Genomic DNA, 23,675 nt, shown 5'->3' with positions numbered 1-23,675 from the left:
CCTTGTTCTCAGGAAGAAGATGCTACTGTGAGCTCAGTAAATGCCACTATCCTTCGATTTAGACTTTGACAGTCAAAAGGTAGAGAAGGCGGCCCATACAGGCTTAATCTTGAAGGCAGTGTTATAACTGATAAAAATTCAATCATCTTTGTTCATGTTAAAGATGTCGGCCTTCATTATGACATTGGTGGTGACTGTTATAGTGGTGGTAATACTGCCAACAGCGTGGCGGTAATTGCCGCCAAATTATGACCATGGCGGTGATACCTCCCATAGACAACCAATGTACCACTCCAACCACCAGGGTGTGATCACCACTGACCACGGCAATAGCCATCAACAGCTAGGCAGAGGTCAAAGTACCGCCCACCATATTATGACATAGCAAACCACCAGGATTTCCGTGGCAGTACCAACGCCATCAAAAGCCTAGCAGAAACACTGCACACAAGACGAAAGACCTCACCTTGAGGGACACAGATGAGACCACCACCGCCATGGAACCGGAACTTCAAGTCTTCCTGATGCTCTTCTACGCCATGGCCCTCCTGGAACACCAACCCCGACGAAGACGACGACGGTGAGTACAGCCACCTAGCACACAACGGAGTGTGGGAGGAAAAGGAGAGTGACACACACGTACAACACGCACCATTCACATACACACCATACACAGAACCAGCTGCAGAGTAAAACCAAGCACCAACTTGACTCCTGACACAATCCGGAATCCACTGTGCAGGGGCATCATGTTGGAAATGGGCAGGCCCCTCAGGGGGAAAGGGAGGTGGGGGGTACCTCAGCTGAAATAGGGAACATGCCCACTGGTTCTGGAGGGGGCTCCTTGCCCAATTGTCTCTGATGGGAAGTGTAAGGCCACAGTCTCTGAAGTGGGGAACATGCCCACTGGTTCTGGAGGGGGCTCCTTGCCCAATTCTCTCTGGTGGAGAGTGTAAGGCCACAGTCTCTGAAGTGGGGGAAATGCTCACTGGTTCTGGAGGGGGCTCTTGCACAACAGTCCTTGGTAGGTGGCCTACGTGCCCTCTGCTGGAGGTGAGAGCTTCTATGCCTCTGCTGGAGGTGAGGGCTGGTGTGCCTCTGCTGTAGGTGAGGGTTGGTGTGCCTCTGCTGGAGGTGAGGGCTCCTTGCCGACTGCTGGTGGAGGTGTAACCCTGGCTGCCAATAATGGAGGTGGGGGCTCCTTGCCCTCTGCTGGTGGAGGGGGCCTCTTGCCTATCTTTGGTGGTGGAGTGGGATCCTTCCCTTTCTTTGGTGGTGGAGTGGGAACTTTCCCTTTTTTGGTAGTGGAGGGGGATCCATGTGTCCCCACTTGTGACGGGTCCCCTTGACCTTGGACATGTCACTTGTTTCCTTGCCTCCAGGACTAGGAGGTACCTCCACTGTCCCCGTCCCATGTCCCTTGGTTTTCACCACCCTAGTTCTCCCTTTCTGAGACAGAGGTGTGCTCACAGTAGGAGTGGCAGCTGTCACACTCTGGGGCCCCTTTGTGCCAGTAGCTGATGATTTGATGGGAGAGTAGCAGACTGTTTGGCTGAGGTGCCATGCTGGGTCGTTGGGACCCTGCACGTACGGTCAGGGCGAGGGGTGGAGGGGAAAGTAAAGGAAGAGGTCAAGATGTGCAAGGAAAAGCTTCTTAGAGATGTTGGGGCGGAATGTCGGAGGAGGGATGGGAGTGGAGGTTGAGGGAGTGGTTGTCGGAGGTGTGCGGCTGCTGGACTTGGGTGCAGGTGCATGGGCAGTATGCATGTGTGAGGTGGATGGCTATTGGGAGACTGAGAGCTTGCATTTGTGACTCTAGGTACGGGGCAGACAGGGTGGGAGGGGACAAAAAGGACGCGTGGATGATTGTTGTGAAGGGATCTGCAAGTGAGATGTGTGTGCTGCTTGATGTGGGGATTGTGGTGGTGGCCGTTGATGCAGTGCATGCAGGAGTGAGTGCGGATGTGACTGTGAGGGAGGAGGAGGATGGGGAGACAGTGGAGGTTGTTGTGTGTGCAATTGTCTGTTGTTTGTGTGAGTGCTTGTGGCCTGAAGTTTACTGTCTGTGTTTGACTGTGCTACTCTTGTGTGATGTTTTGTGTGCATGCTTGTCTGTATGTGTGCATGGGATGGGTTGGGGTTGAGGAGACTGGGAGAGGGTAGTTGTAGGGGGGATAGTAGGAACAGGGACACTGGCTGCCAGCAGAGAGGAGGCCAGAGCCTGAATCTATGTAGGGCCGCCAACCCACCGTGGATGCCCTCCAGGTTTTCATTGCATTGCTGCATCTGGGATGCCAGCCCCTGGATGGCATTCACTATGGTTGGCTGACCTACAGAGATGGATCTCAGGAGGTCAATAGCCTCCTCACTGAGGGCAGCAGGGCTCAGGGCCTGAGGTGCCTGGGGCAAAGGAGATGCCCACCCTCCTGGGTGAGCGGGCACAGCCAACTCAGTGGGGTGCTACTGGAAGAGTGGTGGTGGTACGGGGTGGTGGCTGTACCTGTAGGTAGGGTGGTTCCAGAGGTGTCTGCCACCACCATGGAGCTCCCATGAGAGGAGGAATCATAGTCAGTGTTGTCACCTCCTGTCTCCGCTGTGGTGCTACCCTCGCCCTCTGTCCCACTGGTCCCCTCGGCGTCGGTGGACTCTGCCTCCTGGGTCCTGTGCGATGCAGTTCTCTCAGTCGCCGGTGCCCCTGCTCCTCCACCAGATTATGCTAATGCACACATGGACAGGATGACAGAAGAAAACAGTGGGGGAGGGAGAAAGGGAGCACTGGGTCAATTACAGCACCAAAACCACAGATGGCATACACATTACCATTGCACACGGATCAAGATTCAGCACTAAGCGTCACAGTGGCATTCCATTGACTAGGTTCCACAGCAAGATGTGAGCCAGCCTCTGCCAACTGCACCCCTCCTGGGACCCACTAAGCTCTGTCTGACATGAAATGCCACCTAGCCAGGTTACAAGATATTGCTATACACCCATTTACCTTGAGCTGGACAATTCAGCAATGTCTGAACTGGCATTAAGGGGCACCCACTAACTGAAACCCCAAACCAGCATCCCATGCCAGCCAACAAAAATGGTTGTCACGCTCACTGCATTCACCCCCTTGTGGCTGCTGTGCTGCCCTCAAGCGCCCATCCAGCTCTGGGTAGGCCACCACCATTATTCGGGCCATCAGGGGGGTCAGCTTCCGACAAGCTCCCTGCCTCTCATTGGGAGGCCATCCCAAGCTGGGCCTCCGCGGTCTTCTGGGCCCAGGGTCTCAGGTCCTCCTACCTTTTCCTGCAGTGCATATAATACTGACCTATGGACTGGACAGGGCCACTACCACATAGCTGTGTACTCAATTGGAGGCTGATCTGATATCAGCCATCCGTCATCCCACTGGGATCTCCCATCTTGTGCAAGTTCTGTCAGTGCTCCATTTTCTGGCAACTGGTTCTTTCCAAGTGACAGTGGGCTTGGCAGCAGGAATGTCACCGCCGATGTTCTCAATAGTGCTGGCAAGGGTTTTGTCTGCCTTGCTCAAACACATGTGCAGCTACATCGCTTTCCCCCATGTGAAAGATATGGTCACTGTGAAGGCTAGATTCTATGCAATGGGACATATTCCTAATATTATTGGGACGATTGATGGAACACATATTGCCATAATGAACAGGTGTTCAGGAATCGGAAGAGTTTCTAATCACTCAATGTGTAAATGGTGTGACTGACGGACCAGTACATCTCTGACATTGCCCCCAAGTATCCTGGGTTGGTACGTGACACCTTCGCCCTGAGGAATAGCAGGATTCCAAATGTGATGGCACAACTACAGAGGCACAGGGTGTGGCTAATAGATGGGCCACCCAATATAAGTCAGTGTATGCCTTCTGGAGTTATCCCCCATACCATTAATTCTTGCAAGTGACTCTGGATACCCAAACCTGTTGTGGCTTCTGACCCCTATGAGGAATGCCAGGACATGGGTTGAGAATCGGTCTAATGATGCACATGGGCAAACCAGACGGATCATAGAATGTACCTTCGGCCTCCTGAAGGCCAGGTTCAGATGCCTCCATCTGACAGTTGGATTCCTGTGCTACTCTCCTGAGAAGGTCTGCCAGATAGTTGTGGTATTCTGCATGTTGCACAACCTGGCCTTCAAACGACATGTGCCTTATCTGCAGGAGAAGGAGATTGGAAATGCCCATGGGGCGGCAGTGGACACTGGGGATAGTGAGGATGAGGAGGCAAAGGATGAGGATGCGGACAACAGAACATCAGTAATACGGCAGTACTTCCAATGACACACAGGTAAGACAGTGGAACTGACCATTCCTCTAATTATTCATGTTTTAAGTTTGGCTGTAGCAGGATGGCAGTCACTTCCTTTGCATCTCAACTGACTGTCACCTATGCCTTCTCAATTTGCAGATGTTGGTGTTATTACAACTGTGTACTGATGTGATGACTACAGACAGCTACAGCTAACTATTTGTATACTATACCAAAGTTCATGTCAAGTGCTCAATATGTAACTGTTAACATAATTGCACATTTTCATAACATAAAGCACTATCACTCAAGTTGTGTTCAAGGGTGTTTATTGTAGTGACATTTATAGAAGGAATAGTGCAATGGAATGGGGTTATGGTAGAGGTACGCCCAGGGTATTGTTCCAGTCTCTTTGTCGCACAGGTCCAGTGTCCAAGGGGCCATAGGAATGGGAGCAATGGCAGTTCAAAGTGGACAAGGTGAGACAGTGGAACACAAGGGGGACATTCAGAGGGTCTCATTTCCTGGCCGTAGTCTTGGCAAGTGTCTCTAGCATCTGTCTAGGTCGCAGGGAATATTTGCGGGGTGGTACACATTCTGCATGGGGAGGGGTACTGGTGGCCTATGGTCCTGTGGCAGGGCCTCCTGTCCACTAGCTGCACAAGATGTCGTGGGCTGCTCAGTTGACTGGCTAGTGGAAGGGGCCCACTGGTGTGCTGTAAATTCCCTCATGATGTTGGCCATATTAGCCAGCACCTCTGCTATGGAGATGATTGTGATGTTGCAGGCCTGCAAATCTTTCCTGATCTCCTGATGGTGTACCTCCTGCAGCCACTGGTTCTCCTGCATGTTGTTAAGAATCTGGCCCATCTTGTCCTGAGATTGTTGGTAAGGCCCCAGGACATTAACGAGTGCGTGCCTCCTGGTCAGTCGGTTCACTGGGCCTGTCCTCCCCTGGTGCACAGCTGTCCTCCAAGTGTCCCTGTCCCCCTGTGCCTCTGTCCCCTGAACTGTGTGCCCACTGCCAGTGACCCAAAAACCCTGATTGTCTTGGCTGTGAGGTGTGAACTGGGGTCCCTTTACAGGTGGGCATACTGCTGATTGATGTGTCCTGGGGACAGAGGTATGGGGGGACGTTGGGTGGGTACTGTGGTTTGGGATACTGAGGGGGGAGGTTCTGTGGTGTATTGGGAGTGGGCTGGGGTGGCAGACTGACCAGTGGTCCCTGATGGGCCAGGTAGTTCATCCAGATCCAGAAGTCCAGAGTTACTGCCACAACTGGGGGCATCTTCTGTTGGGAGACTGGATAGTTGTTGCACCTCCTCGCCGCTGGGATTGGCTGGGCCACCTGTGGGGATGTAAGTGATGTATTGTGCTTTACGTCTGAGACATATTCTAACTCCCTAGCTTCCCCTATATCGTTGCTGTTTCCCTGCCGCCTTTGTTTGTGTATGGTGGTTTATTGTGGGATTGTTTGTTCTCCATGCTGTGCATGCATTGGTGTTGAGTGTACATGCAGGGCTGGGAGGGCTGTACATACAATGATATGGCATGCAGGGCTTGGCAATGCGGTTAATCAAATGTGGAGGTGCACTGTGTGGGATGGAGTGGAGTGATGGGAGTTGCGGTGATCAGGTGGGATGGCGTGGACGTAAGGGGGTGATAGGTTGTAAATATTGACTCACCAGTGTCCATTCCTCCGGCTACTCCAGTGAGTCCCTCAGGATGCAGTATTGCCAAGAATTGCTTCTCCCATGCTGTCAGCTGTGGGGGAGGGGTTGGGGGTCCACCACCAGTCCTCTGTATGGCAAGCTGGTTCCTCGCTGCCATGGAACATACCTTCCCCCCGTCGGTCATTCCACCTCTTCCTGATGTCGTCCCTTGTTCTTGGATGCTGTCCCACGGTGTTTACCCTATCCATGATTCTCCACCATAGCTCCATCTTCCTGGAAATGGAGATTTGCTGTACCTGTGCTCCAAACAGCTGTGGCTCTACCCTGACTATTTCCTCCACCACGACCCGCAACTCCTCACCTGTAAAACGGGGGTGCCTTTGTGGGGACATGGGTGTTGTGTGGTGTGTGTTGTGCAGTGGGTGTTGAATAATGTGGTGGGGTGCATGACAGCTGGATGGGTGTTTGTGGTGTGTGTAGTTGTTGCTGTGATTTGCGTGGCACTCTCTTGGCTAATTTTTGTTTTCGTAAAGGGTTGTGGGTAAGGGTGTGTGTGCTTTATAGTGCTGTGGGTCTGTGGGTGTGGTGTGTGTATCAGTGTTAGGTGTGTGATTTTAGTTTTGACCAATGTTGTGTTGGTTTGTATTTGGGTGGCCATTCTGACCACGCCGGTGTGTACCACCAATGGTTTACCGCCGTTGAATGTCCGCTGTGGTGATTTGTGGGTCATAATGTAGTGGGCGTTGTCTTGTTGGCATAATGGTATGGCTTTTCGTACCAACAGTTTACCACTAACCTTTGGTCTGGCAGATATGTGTTTGTGGCAGTATTCTAGTTTAGTGTGTGTGTCATAATATGGCGAACAGATGTTCGCCTCCGTGACTGTATGTTGGTGGCCGTCACCACGGCGGTAAGAGGCATTTACTGCCAATGTCATAAGGAGGGCCGTAATGTCTCAGCTAAATGGTAACTATTGTGGCTTATAGTCAGTTATATTGAGTGTGACCTTTCAATATATGCAGATCATTATGCGTTGACAGTCTGTTGGGGGACCCATCACATAGGGAATGAAAGTGCAGTAAAGGTGCAAATATTGACCTGCCTATTTAACATGCATTAGGTCATTCTGAGACACCTTTGATTGGATCTTTTATCACACACCCTATTACGTAGATTGCAAGCCACATTACAAAAACAATGTTATGCAATTTGCATTTGGTCTTTGCAAGATGCCCATTCAGGCATTAGGTGCTACATCATTAACTTAAAATAAAACAAAGTTTAAGTGTAGTAAATAACACCTTTTGTATTTTCATAGTCTCAATATTGTCAGTTTTAGCTGTTTGGCAAGACCCCACGCTACTACAATCAATAAACAACATAACACACAAACAAGCACAAACATACATATATACAGAAAAGGACACTGTTTCAGATGCCAACAACCATTATCGTGCTTGTGCAAGCTCTCTTTTGGCAGTGGCTTGTTGTGTTCCTCTATACTTTTTGGGACCAGTTCATGACATTACACAGATGTTTCTATGTTGCCATGGTAAACAAAAAGTCCACTCTGTGTCGCCCTGTCCACCACAGAAACTTCAACTAACAGCAGCAAGCCTCCTCCCCCACTACTGCAGTCAGTCACCTTTCCTTTATTGACAGAGAACAATCTTCATAAAAGACAAATGATGAAGCTCTGCAATGCATGCTAAATTCAAACTGCCTCACCTTTTGTGCAAAATGACAACTCAAAATACACATGGTGGTATCCCTCCTCCTACCACATCTCCACACTCCTGTGCATAGAGATCTGCTCCAACATCAAAAGCCTCCCACACTGGTTGAATGTGGAGTTGCAAGCTCTGTGCCAAAGAATGTGCCTGAACGTCCTACTGCTAGTCTCTGATAGCTATATTGAACATGCCCTTGTTTGACACTGTGTGCTTTAGTCAGATTTCATTCTTTTGTGAACAATATACTCCAGGACATGTTGAAATAGGAAGAGTTTTGCTTGGTCCTCGAAAGGAGGACAATGGCTGATGGGATACTGAGTACTAAATGAGCGTGACAGATTCCTGCTTATATTGGGCTGGATTCACAAAGGTAAACTTAGACGTTTGGTCTAAGTTTACGACTTTGGGATTTCACAAAAGGCATTTACTAGTACTATCTTTATGTCCACACTGGACACAGACCTCCAAGTGTGGATACAAAAATAGTACTTGCAAATGCCCTTTGTTAACTCCCAATGTCACAAACTTAGATTTTTGGTCTAAGTTTAGACCAAACATTAATGTTTAACTTTGTGAATCGGGACGTAGTATTTAGGAACCAATCAGCCCCTTCTCCTTCCTCTTGAGCAGGACCTGTAAGTTAGTCAATTCATGTCCCACTTTACCCAGAGAGGACACTAGCTTACAAGACTTTCATTTGCCGCCTGTCAGTTCCCATGACATGTATCAGCTAAAATTGCTGTAGCTTTCAAGTGTTAGCTGAGAAGTGACTACTTCAGAGTGGGTCCTGGGCTACAAGTCTCTTCATTGACAGTTGCGTGAAGTGTTTAATGTCCCAGATTTCCTGAGACAGTAATGTTTTTTCACCATCCCATCCAGCAGATACATGTAAAGTTAATGCGTGACATGTCCTGGTTTTTAGAGAGGGATGACTGATCACAGAAGAGGGTGCGTTTTTAAGTGGTCCGCTATAGAATTAGTTAGCAATCTAGAGCAAAAAAGCAATTTAACAAAAACGATAATGTATCTAAAATGTGTATTTAATTACCCATTAGTGTTTCATTGTGTGCGTTTTCTACATTGTCAATGAAGTCATTCTGTACTGATGCAATCTTGTTGTCATACTTCTTTGTGAAATGTAATAGTGTCACAGTCACCAGATCCTCGGGGTCTGCACACGTTCCCAACATGTCCACCACAAGACAGCTCCAATACTCTGATTAGAATGTCACAGAGTCTAAGAGAGTCCAATTGGGGAAAAGGGGATTAGGTAGGGAACAGCTGGGAAGGAGACCTCTGGGAAGCAAAAGGTTAAAACACACAATATCAAGATTATGTCATATTATTCTTTACTAGACTATGATTCTAAGCATTGTCATACCGTAACCATGGATAGCTTAAGCATGGACTAAATAACTAGGCCTCGAGACATCTGGGTCCCTTGGAAGGAATTAAGAATGATTAATACAACTTCTCAATGAATCTCTTAATAAAATGTTACACATTGACTAGAAACATAAGAACCCTCTAGAATTATGTTTTCAAAATCAAACATAGGGGGTCATTACAACATTGGCGGTAAAAGCCGCTTACCGCCATGCAGAAGACCGCCAACACACCGCCGCGGCCGCGGATTTCCGCCACAGCTATTATGACCCACATCTCGAAATCCGACAAAATTCAGACACCCACACAAGTCAGCTACACCAAAGGTCAGTGATAAACTGGTGAAAAAAAAACCTCCACCGTCACGCCAACAGAAATACGCCCACGCTATCACGACCCACGAATCCACGCGGCGGTCTTTCAACCGCGGTATTCCATTGGCGGTACACACCGCCGCGCTCAAAATACACACACTTCTACAAAACACCGCCACATTGGACGATTCGAAATACACACACCTGATACACATACACACACTACTCCCACACACCCATTACAATATAAAACACACACCCACATCACCCACAAACCCCTAAGACCATTATTACAGAGAGAAGGCCAGAGAGAGACACCACCATCCACAAACTAGCATCCACAGGCACTCAACACCATCACCCACACAACTTCCACGCACAAAACACCACACACCACTACATATCACCACACTTATCACCACACACACCACCCCACACATCACCTACACCACCCCATGGCACAGCAAAAACACCCCAGGTTCACGGAGGAGGAGCTCAGGGTCATGGTTGAGGAAATCGTCCAGGTAGAGCCACAGCTATTTGGAGCACAGGTGCAGCACACCTCCATTGCAAGGAAGATGGAGCTATGGGGAAAAATAGTCGACAGGGTCAACGCAGTGGGACAACACCCAAGAAATCGGGACAACATCAGGAAGAGGTGGAACGACCTACGGGGGAAGGTGCGTTCCGTGGTCTCCAGACACCACCTGACGGTTCAGCGGACTGGCGGCAGACCCCCACCTCCTCACCCACAACTAACAACATGGGAGGAGCAGGTCTTGGCGATTCTGCATCCTGAGGGCCTCGCAGGAGTCGGTGAAGGAATGGACTCTGGTAAGTCAAACCTTTAACTACCATATCCCCCACCCTACCTGCATGCTATCACATACCCCCACCTTCGCCCCCTCCCCTATCACTCCAACTCCTCACAAATGTACCAATATCACAAACCACACATCCCAACACCAGGCCCTGCATGCAACACCAACACATCGACACCCGTCACTAAAGCATGCCCACTGCACATACCCATACACCCCCCTAAACCATCATCACACAAGCCCCCACATAGGAATGCAAGCACTGGGGTACACGGTCACCCACCCATTGCACACCATAACACACACAGATGCAATAATCATGCTTTTCCACCCCTGCAGGACCACAACCCAACGTCACCAGACAGGAGGGTCCAGACATCTCCACCCCACCCACAGAAGAGGCCCACAGTGATGACAACAGCTCTGTCCAACTGGATCTAGATGACCAGCCCGGACCATCATGGGCCTCGGGACAGTTGGTTCCCCTCACACAGGCACAGGCCACCACAGACCTTCTCCCCTCTGGTAACACCAGCACAGCATCCACCCAGCGGGCCCTTACCTCCGTCCCCAGGACACGTCAATCAGCTGTGTGTCCACCACTACAGGGAACCCAGGATAACCCACCACCCCAACAACAACAGGGACTTGGGGGCAGTGGTAGTGGGCACACAGTCCAGGGGACGGAGGCCCAGGAACACAGGGAACTGGGAGGGCTGCTGTGCGACAGGGGGCGGACAGGCCAAGGGAACCCACTCTCCATGAGGCCCTCTCCTCCATCATGGGAGCATACCACCACTCCCAGGAGACGATGGCAACGGTCCTGGCCAAGTTTCAGGAGACCCAGCGCATGCAGGAGGAACAGTATTTGGGGTTCAGGGAGGAACTCAGAACCATCAGCTCCGCCCTGGGCACCATCGTAGGGGTGCTGAAGGAAATACTCAACACCAGGAGGGACACTGTGGCACTCCAAGGGGCCCCTGACACTAGCATGGACGATGAGCTGCCCACCACCTCTGCCGGCGCTAGTGGACAGGAAGCACCGCCACAGGACCACCACACCAGCACCCCACCCCCTGCAGATGGAGAACCACCCCACAAGCGGTCCCTGAGATCCAGGAACAAGACAGAGCACGATGCCAAGACCCCCGCCATGAAATTAGACCACCCTGATTGTCAACCCACTGTCCCACTTTGTCACCCTGTCCATTTTGGAACTGCCCCAGCTCCACTTCCTATGCCCCTATGGGCAATGCACCTATGAGACAAATAAACTGGACTCTGCCATGGACACTCCTCCGCCATCACCCCTCACCATTTAACTTCCCCGTCCAATATTTTGTATGTAAATAAACACGCCTAAAGCACCAAAAGATCTGGAGTCTGTCTGTGATTTTGAAATAGTTTATTTGCAATTACAGTGACAAAATTTCCGGGAAATAGTAATGTCAACATACCTATGTCACACAGCTCTAGTCCATGAGGAATCTAAGCAGATGACACTCGTTGGGACCCACACCTGTGAAACCGTAAGGGAAAGTGACAACTCAGTGACCATACACTGGGTGAAATCGACAGACTGGATAGAGGTAGAAGTGTAAAAGTACTTGTAGTAGGCAGGAATGTATTCTCACCTGTGTTTCACTGGAAATATTGCTGGATGACTGAGTCCCAGCTGTCAATGTCTTCTTCCTCTGCTTCTTCCTCATCACTGTCCACAGGCTCCACAGCTGCCACAACACTGCCATCTGGACCATCCTCCTGCAGAAAAGGCACCTGTCGTCGCAAAGCCAAATTATGAAGCATACAGCAGGCCAAGATGATCTGGCACACCTTCTTTGGTGAGTAAAATAGGGATCCACCTGTCATATGGAGGCACCTAAACATGGCCTTCAGGAGGCCGAAGGTGCGATCGATCACCCTCCTAGTCCGCCCATAGGCCTCATTGTAGCGTTCCTCTGCCCTGGTCCTGGGATTCCTCACTAGGGTCAGTAGCCATGACAGGTTGGGGTATCCAGAGTCACCTAATAGCCACACCCGGTGCCTCTGTAGTTGACCCATCACATAAGGGATGCTGCTATTCCGCATGATGTAGGCGTCATGCACTGAGCCAGGGAACATGGCATTCACATGGGAGATGTACTGGTCTGCCAAACATACCATCTGTACATTCATCGAATGATAACTCTTCCGGTTCCTGTACACCTGTTCACTCCTGTGGGGGGGGGACCAAAGCCACATGGGTCCCATCAATGGCACCTATGATGTTGGGGATATGTCCAAGGGAATAGAAGTCACCTTTCACTGTAGGCAAGTCCTCCACCTGAGGGAAAATGATGTAGCTCTGCATGTGTTTCAGCAGGGCAGACAACACTCTGGACAACACGTTGGAAAACATAGGCTGGGACATCCCTGATGCCAAGGCCAGAGTTGTTTGAAAAGACCCACTTGTAAGGAAATGGAGCACTGATAAAACCCGGACTTGAGGGGGGATTCCTGTGGGATGGCGGATTGCTGACATCAGGTCTGGTTCCAACTGGGTACACAGTTCCTGGATTGTGGCACGGTCAAACCTGTAGGTGATGATCAAATTTCTTTCCTCCATTGTCGACAGCTCCACCAGCGGTCGGTACACCGGAGGATTCCGCCATCTCCTCACATGTCCCAGCGGACGGTGCCTATGAAGGACAACAGCGAGCACAGAGTCAAACAACTCAGAGGTATGTACCCACAGTCTACACAGAACACGATTCATACACAAAATCTGGCCTGTATGTGTGTTGAGAGTAGGCCTAGGTATGTGTGACGCAGTTGGTAATTAGGCCATGTGGGCCCCTGAAATGGCGGCTGCCTGACGTGTAAAGCGGGACAATGGGATGTGAGGTAACTGCGCTGGCGTTGTACACTGTCGCAGTAGGCAGTCGGAGACCGAGGCGCATTGCTGCATTGGTTAACATTGGACCCTTTGGGTCCCAGGAGCCAATGACGATGTACGCCGGCGGTGATGGTACACACCGCCGCGGACGTGACCACCGTGGACGTGACCGCCATTTTCTAGCTGTTGAATCACTCAATACCTGATCTTCGACAGGAGAGGACCTACACTGCAAGTGCTGCTGTGACCTCGGTCTGGAAGAGACAATGGCTCGTGCGTCCGGGGAAAGGGACCCTACCTTCACATCAGAGGAGTTGGAGAAGCTCGTGGATGGGGTCCTCCCCCAGTACACGCTACTCTATGGTCCTCCAGACCAACAGGTAAGTACACAGGGAGCATGTTGTATGGGCTATGTCTGTGTGGAGAGGGCTGGTTGTAAGAAGGAAGGGGGCAGAGTTCTGCGTGCATGAAAGACGGTGGGGGCATGTGCCACATGGCAAGGGTAGGGATGGGGGCCACTCACTTTGACGGTGCAGTTGTTAATGACTTCTCTTCTTCCCCTGTACATTTCATGTAGGTCAGCGCCCACCAGAAGAAGGATATTTAGCGTGCCATCGCCAAGGACGTCTGGACCCTGGGGGTCCACCACAGACGGAGCACCCACTGCCGGAAGAGATGGGAGGACATTTGCCGCTGGAACAAGAAGACGGCGGAGGGTCAGCTGGGGATGGCCTCCCAACATGGGAGGGGTGCCCGTAAAACCATGACCCCCCTGATGTTCCGGATCCTGGCGGTGGCCTACCCTGAGTTGGATGGGCGCTTGAGGGCATCACAGCAGACACAAGGGGGTGAGTACACTCTCATTCAGCTGACTTTGCGCGCAGTCTAGGGGTCTGGGTGGGGGAGGAGGGGCTGTGGGTTTCCCTAGGCCAGGGCGAGTTCCGTAGGCTGGGCCCCTTCGTAAGGCATGGCCCTGTGGGCCCCCACCCCACCTCTGTAGAGTGCCAAGTACAGGTATTCATGCCCCTGTGTCATCTATGTGTGCAGATGTCGTCCATAGCCTTGTAGGCCATTTTCCAGGAATTGCACTGTAGAGCCCAACAGCGCGACGTAGTGCAGGGGGCTGCTGTGTCTGTCTTGTCCGCCAACGGTAGCGGTAAGCCATGCACTCAACCTGTCTTTCTTCTGTTCCCCCCCCCATTTTTTTGCGGTCTCCCTGTTCTTGTGTGCATTAGCATCATCAGGCGGAGGTGCAGTGGCACCGGAGCACAAGGTAGCTGCATCCCACATGGGCATGGAGGCCCACACTACGGACTCTGAATACACTAGTGGGACGGAGGGCGAGAGGAGCACCACGGCGGTCACAGGATCTGCAACCAGCGACACGTACTCGTCCTCCGATGGGAGCTCCCTTGTGGTGGCGGCAACATCTGTGCCCCTCACTTCAACTGGTAAAGCTGCCACCCCCCTACCAGCACCGCCCTCCCAGCAGCCCCTCAGCCTTCGCCCCATGCCCGCTCACCCAGGAGGGTGGGCATCACCTTCGCCCCAGGCACCTCAGCCCCTGCCCCTGTCACCTCTGCTGCCCTCAGTGAGGAGGCCATTGACCTCCTCAGGTCCCTCACTGTTGGGCAGTCTACCATTTTGAATGCCATCCAGGGTGTAGAAAGGGAGTTGCAACACACAAATGCATTCCTGGAGGGCATTCATTCTGGTCAGGCTGCCCTTCATCGAACTGTTCAAACTCTGGCCTCAGCACTGATGGCAGCCATTGTCCCTGTGTCTAGCCTCTCCCTCCAACTTTCTCCACCCAGACCCAATCCCCTGTACCCCTGCCTATCCCAAGCACACCATCAGACCAGCCTGCACACACTTCACCACACAAGCAAAGCTCAGGCAAACATAAGCACCACACATCCCACAGGCACTCACGCAAGCATCACACACATACAGACACAACAACATCCACTGCCTCCACAGAGTCCCCCTCCTCGTCATCTCCCTCCTCCCTCCCAGTCTCATCTACACTCACACCTGCATGCACTACCACTACAGCCACTACGTCCCGCACCAGCACACCCACCACCACACCCCGCTCACGTGCACTCACCACCCCCACTACCATTTACATGTCCCCTGTGTCCTCTCTCAGTGTGTCTGTGACGCCCCCACCGAAGATACACAAACGCAGGCACACACCCACCCAACATACATCCACCTCACAACAGCCTCCAGCCCATGCACCTGCACCCAAAGCCACAAAACGTACACCTCCTACAACCACCACCTCTTCCTCCACTCCCAAACCCCCTCCAGCTACCCGTCTCAGTGTCTCCAAACAACTTTTCCTGTCCACCCTTAACCTATTTCACACCACCCCCGTCCAACTCATAGGTCCCGTACTAGCACCTCAGCCACAAAATCTCCGGGACCAGTGGTGCCTGTTGTCACAGGTATGTGGAGTGCACCGGCCACCAGGCCAGCCAGTCTGTCACGGAGCCACAGCACAGCCAGTCCCCCCCCTGTGAAGCACCAGAAGTTGGCCAGTGCCCAGTGGGAGAGGGGGAAGACTCCAGCCAGCCAAGCCGCTCACAGGGGTCCCGGGGGGAGTGTGGACTCAGCTGTGACTCCTGCCAAGGTGGGGAAGGGGCAGAAGAAACCTGCAAAGTCTGGGAGGAGCAGCACAGCGGAGAAGACCGCCATCATCCCCGCTGGCCAGGAGGGCCCAGCCAGCCCCATCGTCGCTGCCCAGGAGGCCCCCGCCAGCCCCATCATCGCTGGCCAAGAGGGCCCCGCCAGCCCCATCGTCGCTGCCCAGGAGGACCCCCAAGCCCCATCATCGCTGCCCAGGAGAGCTCCGCAAGCCACAGCCCAGCTGCCCAGGAGGGCCCGCAAGCCCCATCGTCGCTGCACAGGAGGCCACTGCCAGCCCCATCATCGCTGCCCAGGAGGGCCCCGCAAGCCACAGCCCAGCTGCCCAGGAGGGCCCCGCAAGCCCCATCGTCGCTGCCCAGGAGGCCACGCCAGCCCCATCGTCGCTGCCAAGGAGGCCCCCGCCAGCCTCATTGTCGCTGCCCAGGATGGCCCCGCAAGCCACAGCCCATCTGACCAATGAAAGACCGCCAGCCACAGCCCAGCTGGGCAATGACGGACCGACATGGCAAGCACCGCTGAACAGGGCGGACACCGCCATGGCAAGCACCGCTGAACAGGGCAAGCACTGCTGAACAGGGCAAGCACCGCTGAACAGGGCAAAGACCCCCATGGCAAGCACCGCTGAACAGGGCAGAGACCACCAACTCAAGCACCGCTGAACAGGGCAAGCACCGCTGAACAGGCCAAAGACCGCCATGGCAAGCACCGCTGAACAGGGCAAGCACCGCTGAACAGGGAAAAGACCACCATGGCAAGCACCACTAAACAGGGCAAGCACCGCTAAACAGGGTAAGGACTGCTGAACAAGGCAAAGACTGACATGGCAAGCACCGCTGAACAGGGCAAGCACCGCTGAACGGGGCAAAGACCGCCATGGCAAGCACCGCTGAACAGGCCAAAGACCGCCATTTGCAAGCACCGCTGAACAGGGCAAAGACCGCCAAGGCGAGCACCGCTAGCCCATAAGCGGCAGGGGCATTGACGCAACTGGGACCGTCACGGGGTGAGTGATGCACTCTGGGCACCAGTCACCCTCCAGAACCAGTGGGGAACAGCATCCACTACCTCTGTCCTGCACAGAATGAAGCACTCTGGGCACCAGTCCCCCTCCAGAACCAGTGGAGACATGCATCCACTTGAGAGACTGTGGCTTTGCACTACCCAGGATGGTACAGTGGGCAATCCACCCACTGTAGGAACTTGAGACTGTGACTTTGCACTCCCCAGGATACAGCAGTGGGCAAACCACCCACTGTAGGAAATTGAGAGACTGTGGCTTTGCACTCCCCAGGATTGAACAGTGGGCAACCCACCCACTGAAGAGACTTGAGAGACTGTGGCTTTGCACTCCCCAGGATGCAGCAGTGGGCAAACCACCCTCTGAAGAGACTTGAGAGACTGGGCTTTGCACTCCCCAGGATGCAGCAGTGGGCAAACCACCCGCTGTAGGAACTTCAGAGACTGTGGCTTTGCACTCCCCAGGATTGAACAGTGGACAACCCACCCACTGTAGAGACTTGAGAGACTGTGGCTTTGCACTCCCCAGGATGCAGCAGTGGGCAAACCACCCACTGTAGGAACTTCAGAGACTGTGGCTTTGCACTCCCCAGGATTGAACAGTGGGCAACCCACCCACTGAAGAGACTTGAGAGACTGTGGCTTTGCACTCCCCAGGATGCAGCAGTGGGCAAACCACCCACTGTAGAGACTTGAGAGACTGTGGCTTTGCACTCCCCAGGATGCAGCAGTGGGCAAACCACCCACTGTAGAGACTTGAGAGACTGTGGCTTTGCACTCCCCAGGATACATCATTGGGCATGGTGCCCCCTCGTGGATCTGGCGTTGTGCACTCATCCGGCTGAGGTGCCCCCCTTTCCCTTCCCCCTGAGGTGCCTGTTGTATTTCTATCTGATGCCCCTGCAGTGTTCTCTCCGTAATGTTCGGGTATCTTGTGTGGGCCTCGCCCATGCATTTTGGGCCCAGTGGTCCACGGACTATGAATGGTGCAATACCTGGACTACTAATCGTGGTGTATATTTTGTTTATAGTGTATATATATATATATATATATATATATATATTTGCTTACTGATTATTGATATATTACAATAGTTACACTCATTTCCTTTTGTCTTTGCATTCTTCCGGGGGGGTTGGGGGTGTTACTGTAATGTATAGATATGCATTGGTGTGTGTGTTGTAGTGGGTGAGGGTCGGGGTGGGGGTTGGGGTGTTGCGTGTGTGTGTCCCTGTTTTTTGCCTTCCCCCTCCCCTATGTCGTAGGTGCAGTACTCACCGTGGTCTTCGCCGCCGGCGTTGGTGCTCCTCGTAGAGGAGCAGGAAGACTAGTGCAGGGAGAATATGAAGTTCTAGCTCCATGCTGTCCTCCTTCCTCGTGGAGTGTGTAGAGGTGAGCGTTTTTCCTTCGAAATGCCTGTTTCCGCCGTGTTTTTATCCGCGGTGAATCCGCCCCGGAAAAGGTGGCGGATTGGCCTGTCATAATAGTGTGGGCGGTACGTTGTCTCCCGGCTGTCTGTTGGCGGTGACCGCCGTGCTGTTTGTCTGTACCGCCGTGGCGGTCGGAGTGTTAAAGTGGCTGTCTTTGTTGGCGGTTTCCGCCACGGTCGTAATTCCAAAATTTTTACCGCCGGCTTGTTGGCGGTCTTACCGCCGCTTTAACACTGTCCGCCAGGGTTGTAATGACCACCATAGTCTTTTTGCATGAGGACAAAGGAATAATCTGAACTTTTTTTGGAACACCACAGGAGTTGTATTAAGGGACTTATTATGCACATATAATGTAACATCTAGAATTCTAACACTTAGGGGGTCATTACAACCCTGGCGGTCGGTGTTAAAGCGGTGGTAAAAAAAAATGGAATTACGACCGTGGCGGAAACCGCCAACATAGACAGCCACTTTAACACTCCGACCGCCATGGCGGTACAAACAAACACAGCAGCGGTAACCGCCAACAGACAGGCGGAAGACAATGTACCACCCACACTATTACAACCCACCAATCCGCCACCTTTTCCGGGGTGGATTCACCGCGAACAAAAGCACGTCGGAAACAGGACTTCGAAGGGAAAACGCTCACCTCTACACACCCCACGAGGACTCAGGACACGTGGAACCGGAGCTCCAGATTCTGCCAGCCTTTATCTTCCTGCTCCTCTACAAGGAGCACGAACGCCGGCGGCGAAGACAACGGTGAGTACTGCACCTACGACACAGGGGAGGGAAAAAACAGTGACACACACACACACACACGCAACACCCCCACCCTCACCCACTACAACACACACGCTAATACATATTGATACATAACAGTTACAGCCCCCAACCCCCCTTGGAAGAATTCAAGGACAAAAGGAAATGAGTCGAATAATTGTGATATATTCAATTACCTACATCAAAAATATGTACAAATATATACATTTATACTATATACAATTATATACACCAAGAACACAAGTCCAAGGGATTCCACCATCATAGTCCGTGGATCACTTGGCCCAAAAGGCATGGGCGAGGCCCACACTCAATACCCGAACAAGACGGAGAGAACACTGCAGGGGCATCAGTTGGAAATAAAACAGGCACCTCAGGGGGAAGGGAAGGGGGGGCACCTCAGCCGGATGAGTGCACGACGCCAGATCCACAAGGGGGCTCCATGCCAACTGCTGCAACCTGGGGAGTGCAAAGCCACAGTCTCACAAGTCTCTACAGTGGGTGGTTTGCCCACTGTTCAATCCTGTGGAGTGCAAAGCCACAGTCTCACAAGTCTCTACAGTGGGTGGTTTGCCCACTGTTCAATCCTGGGGAGTGCAAAGCCACAGTCTCACAAGTCTCTACAGTGGGTGGTTTGCCCACTGTTCAATCCTGGGGAGTGCAAAGCCACAGTCTCTCAAGTGGATAACATTCTCCACTGGTTCTGGAGGGGGCTTTGTGCCCAGAGTGCTTCATCCTGCCAAGGACTGAGGTAGTGGATGCTCTTCTCCACTGGTTCTGGAGGGGGCTTGGTGCCGAGAGTGCGTCATCCTGCCAAGGACTGAGGTAGTGGATGTGAATCTCCCCCGATTCTGGAGGGGGCATTGTCCCCAGAGTGCTTCATCCTGCCAAGGACTGAGGTAGTGGATGTGAATCTCCACTGGTTCTGGAGGGGGCTTTGTGCCCAGAGTGCTTCATCCTGCCAAGGACTGAGGTAGTGGATGTGAATCTCCACTTGTTCTGGAGGGAGCTTTGTGCCCAGAGTGCTTCATCCTTCCAAGGACTGAGGTAGTGGATGTAAATCTCCACTGGTTCTGGAGGGGGCTTGGTGCCCAGAGTGCTTCATCCTGCCAAGTGCTGAGGTAGTGGATGCTCTTCTCCACTGGTTCTGGAGGGGGTTTTGTGCCCAGAGTGCTTCATCCTGCCAAGGACTGAGGTAGTGGATGCTCGTCTCCGCTGGTTCTGGAGGGGGCTTGGTGCCCGGAGTGCTTCATCCTGCTCGTGGCGGTCTCAGTAGCGTCAGAGCTTTTGGCGCTCACTGGCCTGCGGTGCTTGTGGCGGCGGTGTCCTTGGCAGTGGTTCAGCTGGTGGCGGTCTTGTCCTGGCCTGCGGTGCTTGTGGCGGCGGTGTCCTTGGCAGCAGTTCTGCTGGTGGCGGTCTTGTCCTGGCCTGCGGGGCTGCTGGCGGTCACCTCCTGGGCAGCAGAGCTGCTGCTGGCAGTCTTCTCCTGGGCAGTGTGGCTGCTGGCGGTCTCCTCCTGGGCAGCGGGGCTGCTGCTGGCGGTCCTGTCTGTGGCAGCCGGGCTGCTGGCGGTCACCTCCTGCGCAGCGGGGCTGCTGCTAGCGGTCTTCTCCTGGGAAGTGTGGCTGCTGGCGGGTGCCTCCTGGGCAGCGGGGCTACTGCTGGCGGTCCTGTCTGTGGCAGCGGGGCTGCTGGCAGTCTTGTCCGCTGTGCTGATCTTCCCAGACTTGCCGGTTTTACTGTGCCCCTTCCCCTCCTTGGATGGTGTCGCAGCTGTCTCCACACTCCCAACTGGACCCCTGGGAGTGGCTTTGGTGGCTGATTTCTTTCCCCTCTCCCGCCGGGCACTGGCCAACTTTTGATGCTTGACAGGTGGGGGACTGTCCGTGCTGTGGCTCCTTGCCACACTGCCTGCCCTGCTGCCTGGTGCACTCCATAATCCAGTGACTACTGGCACCATTGGTCCCGCCAATGCTGTGGCTGAGGTGCTAGGTTGGGACCTGGAGAGTCGGCCCTAGGAAACTGAAGGGGTGCGGGCGGTGAGGGAAAGAGGTCAGGGTTGGACAGAAAAAGTTTCTTAGGAACACTGGGATGGGTAGATGGAGGGGGTTTGGGAGTGGAGGAAGAGGTAGTGGTTGTAGGATGTGTACGTTTGCTGACTTTGGGTGAAGGTGCATGGGCTGGAGGCTGTCGTGAGGTGGATAGCTGTTGGGTGGGTTTGTGGCTGCGTTTGTGTACCTTGGGAGGTGGCCTCACAAACACACTGGTAGTGGACACAGGGGATGTGTGAATGGTAGTGGGGGTGGTGACTGCACGTGAGCGGGGTGTGGTGGTGTGTGTGCTGGTGATGGATGTAGTGGCTGAGGATGTAGTACATGCAGGTGTGAGTGGAGACAAGACAGGGAGGGAGGAGGGAGACGAGGAGGAGGGGGACACAGTGGAGGCAGTGGATGTTGGTGTGTCTGCATGTGTGTGATGCTTGCGTGAGCGCCTGTGGGATGTGTGGTGCTTATGTTTGCCAGAGCTTCCCTTGTGTGTTGAGGTGTGTGCATGCTGGTCTGATGGTGTGCTTGGGATAGGCTGAGGTATAGGGGTGTGGGTCTGGGTGGAGGAAGTTGGAGGGGGGAGGCTAGAGACAGGGACAATGGCTGCCATCAGTGCTGAGGCCAGAGTCTTATAAGCTCGCTGAAGGGTAGCCTGACCAGAGTGAATGCCCTCCAGGAATGCATTGGTTTGTTGCAACTGCCTCTCTACACCCTGGATGTCATTCAAAACGGTAGACTACCCAACAGTGAGGGACCTGAGGAGGTCAATGGCCTCCTCACTGAGGGCAGCAGGGGTGACTGGGGCAGGGCCTGAGGTGCCTGGGGCGAAGGTGATGCCCACTCTCCTGGGTGAGCAGGCACGGGGCAAAAGCTGAGGGGCTGCTGGGAGGGCGGTGCTGGTAGGCGGGGTGGCGGCTGTACCTGTAGATGCAGGGGGCACAGATGGTGCCGCCACCGCAAGGGAGCTCCCATCAGAGGAGGAGTCCATCTCGCTGGTGTCAGCTCCTGTCCCTGCCGTGGAGCTCCCCTCGCCCTCCTTCCCACTGGTGAATTCAGAGTCCATAGTCTCTCCCTCCAGGGCCATGTGGGATGCAGCTCCCTCCTGCTCCGGTGCCACTGCTCTTCCACCTGATGATGCTAATGCACACAAGAACAGGGATACCACAAAAAGCGGGGGGAGACAGAAGAAAGACATGTTCAGTGCATGCAATACCGCTACCGTTGGCAGACACGACAGACACAGAAACCCCCTGCACTACGCCGCGCACTTAGGGTCCACTACACAATCCCTGGGAGATGGCTTACAAGGCTCGGGCCGATTTCTGCACACATGGATGTCACAGGAGCCTGACTAGGTGTAGTTGGCACTGTACACAGGTGGGGTGGGTGCAAAAGGGCCTGCCTGAAGAAGGGAACTTAACTACCAAACTCGCCCTGGCCTAAGGGAACCCACAGCCCACCTCCCCCACTCAGACACCCACATTGCGCGCTGAATCATCAGAATGAGAGTGTACTCACCCCTTGTGGCTGCTGTGATGCCCTCAAGTGCCCATCCAACTCCGGGTACGCCACCGCCAGGATACTCAACATCAGGGGGGTCATGGTGCGACGGGCACCCCTCCCACGTTGGGAGGCCATCCGCAGCTGGGCCTCCGCCGTCTTCTTGCTCCAGCGGCGAAGGTCCTCCCATCTTTTCCGGCAGTGGGTGCTCCGTCTGTGGTAGACCCCCAGGGTCTGGACTTCCTTGGCGATGGCACGCCAGATGTCCTTCTTCTGGTGGGCGCTGACCTACAGGAATTGTACAGGGGAAAAAGAGTAGTAATTACCAACTGCACCGTCACAGTCATTGGACCGCATTCCTACCCTTGCCATGACGCACATGCACTCACCGTCGTTTCATGCACGCCTCATCCTCACCCCCTCCTATCTTTCATCCACCCCACTCCACACAGGCATTGCCCATACAGCATGCTCACAGTGTACTTACCTGTTTGTCTGGAGGACCGTAGAGTAGCGTGTACTGGGGGTGGACCCCATCCACGAGTTTCTCCAACTCCTCTGTGCTGAAGGCAGGAACCCTTTCCCCAGACACACGAACCATTGTCTCTTCCAGACTGAGGTCACAGCAGCACTTGTAGTGTAGGTCCTCTCCTGTCGAAGATCAGGTATCGAGTGATTGAACAGAGAGAAAATGACGGTCATGTCCGCGGCGGTGCGTACCGTCACCGCCAGCATACATGGTCATTGGCTCCTGGGACCCATAGGGTCCAATGTTAACCAATGCAGAATTGTGCCGCGGTCTTCCACCGCCTACCGCGAAGGAGTACAACACCATATACCATATACCTCATATCCCCTTGTCCCACCTCACAGGTCAGGCAGCCGCCATTTCAGGGGCCCACATGGCTTTATTTTTGACTGCATCACACATACCTAGGCTTTGCTGCAACACTATTACAGGCAAAATTCGATTTATGAATATTTTCAGAGTGAACTTTGTTTACGTACCTCAGAGTTGGTTGACTCTCTGCTTGCTGTTCTCCTCCATAGGCACCGTCCGCTGGGGCATGTGAGGAGATGGCGGCATCCTCTGGTGTACAGACCACTGGTGGACCTGTCGACAATGGAGGAAAGACATGTGATCATCACCTACAGGCTTGATCG

This window comes from Pleurodeles waltl, chromosome 2_1 (assembly GCF_031143425.1).
Source record: "Pleurodeles waltl isolate 20211129_DDA chromosome 2_1, aPleWal1.hap1.20221129, whole genome shotgun sequence".
NCBI classification, from domain to species: Eukaryota; Metazoa; Chordata; class Amphibia; order Caudata; family Salamandridae; genus Pleurodeles; species Pleurodeles waltl.
This window is presented reverse-complemented; position numbering follows the sequence as displayed.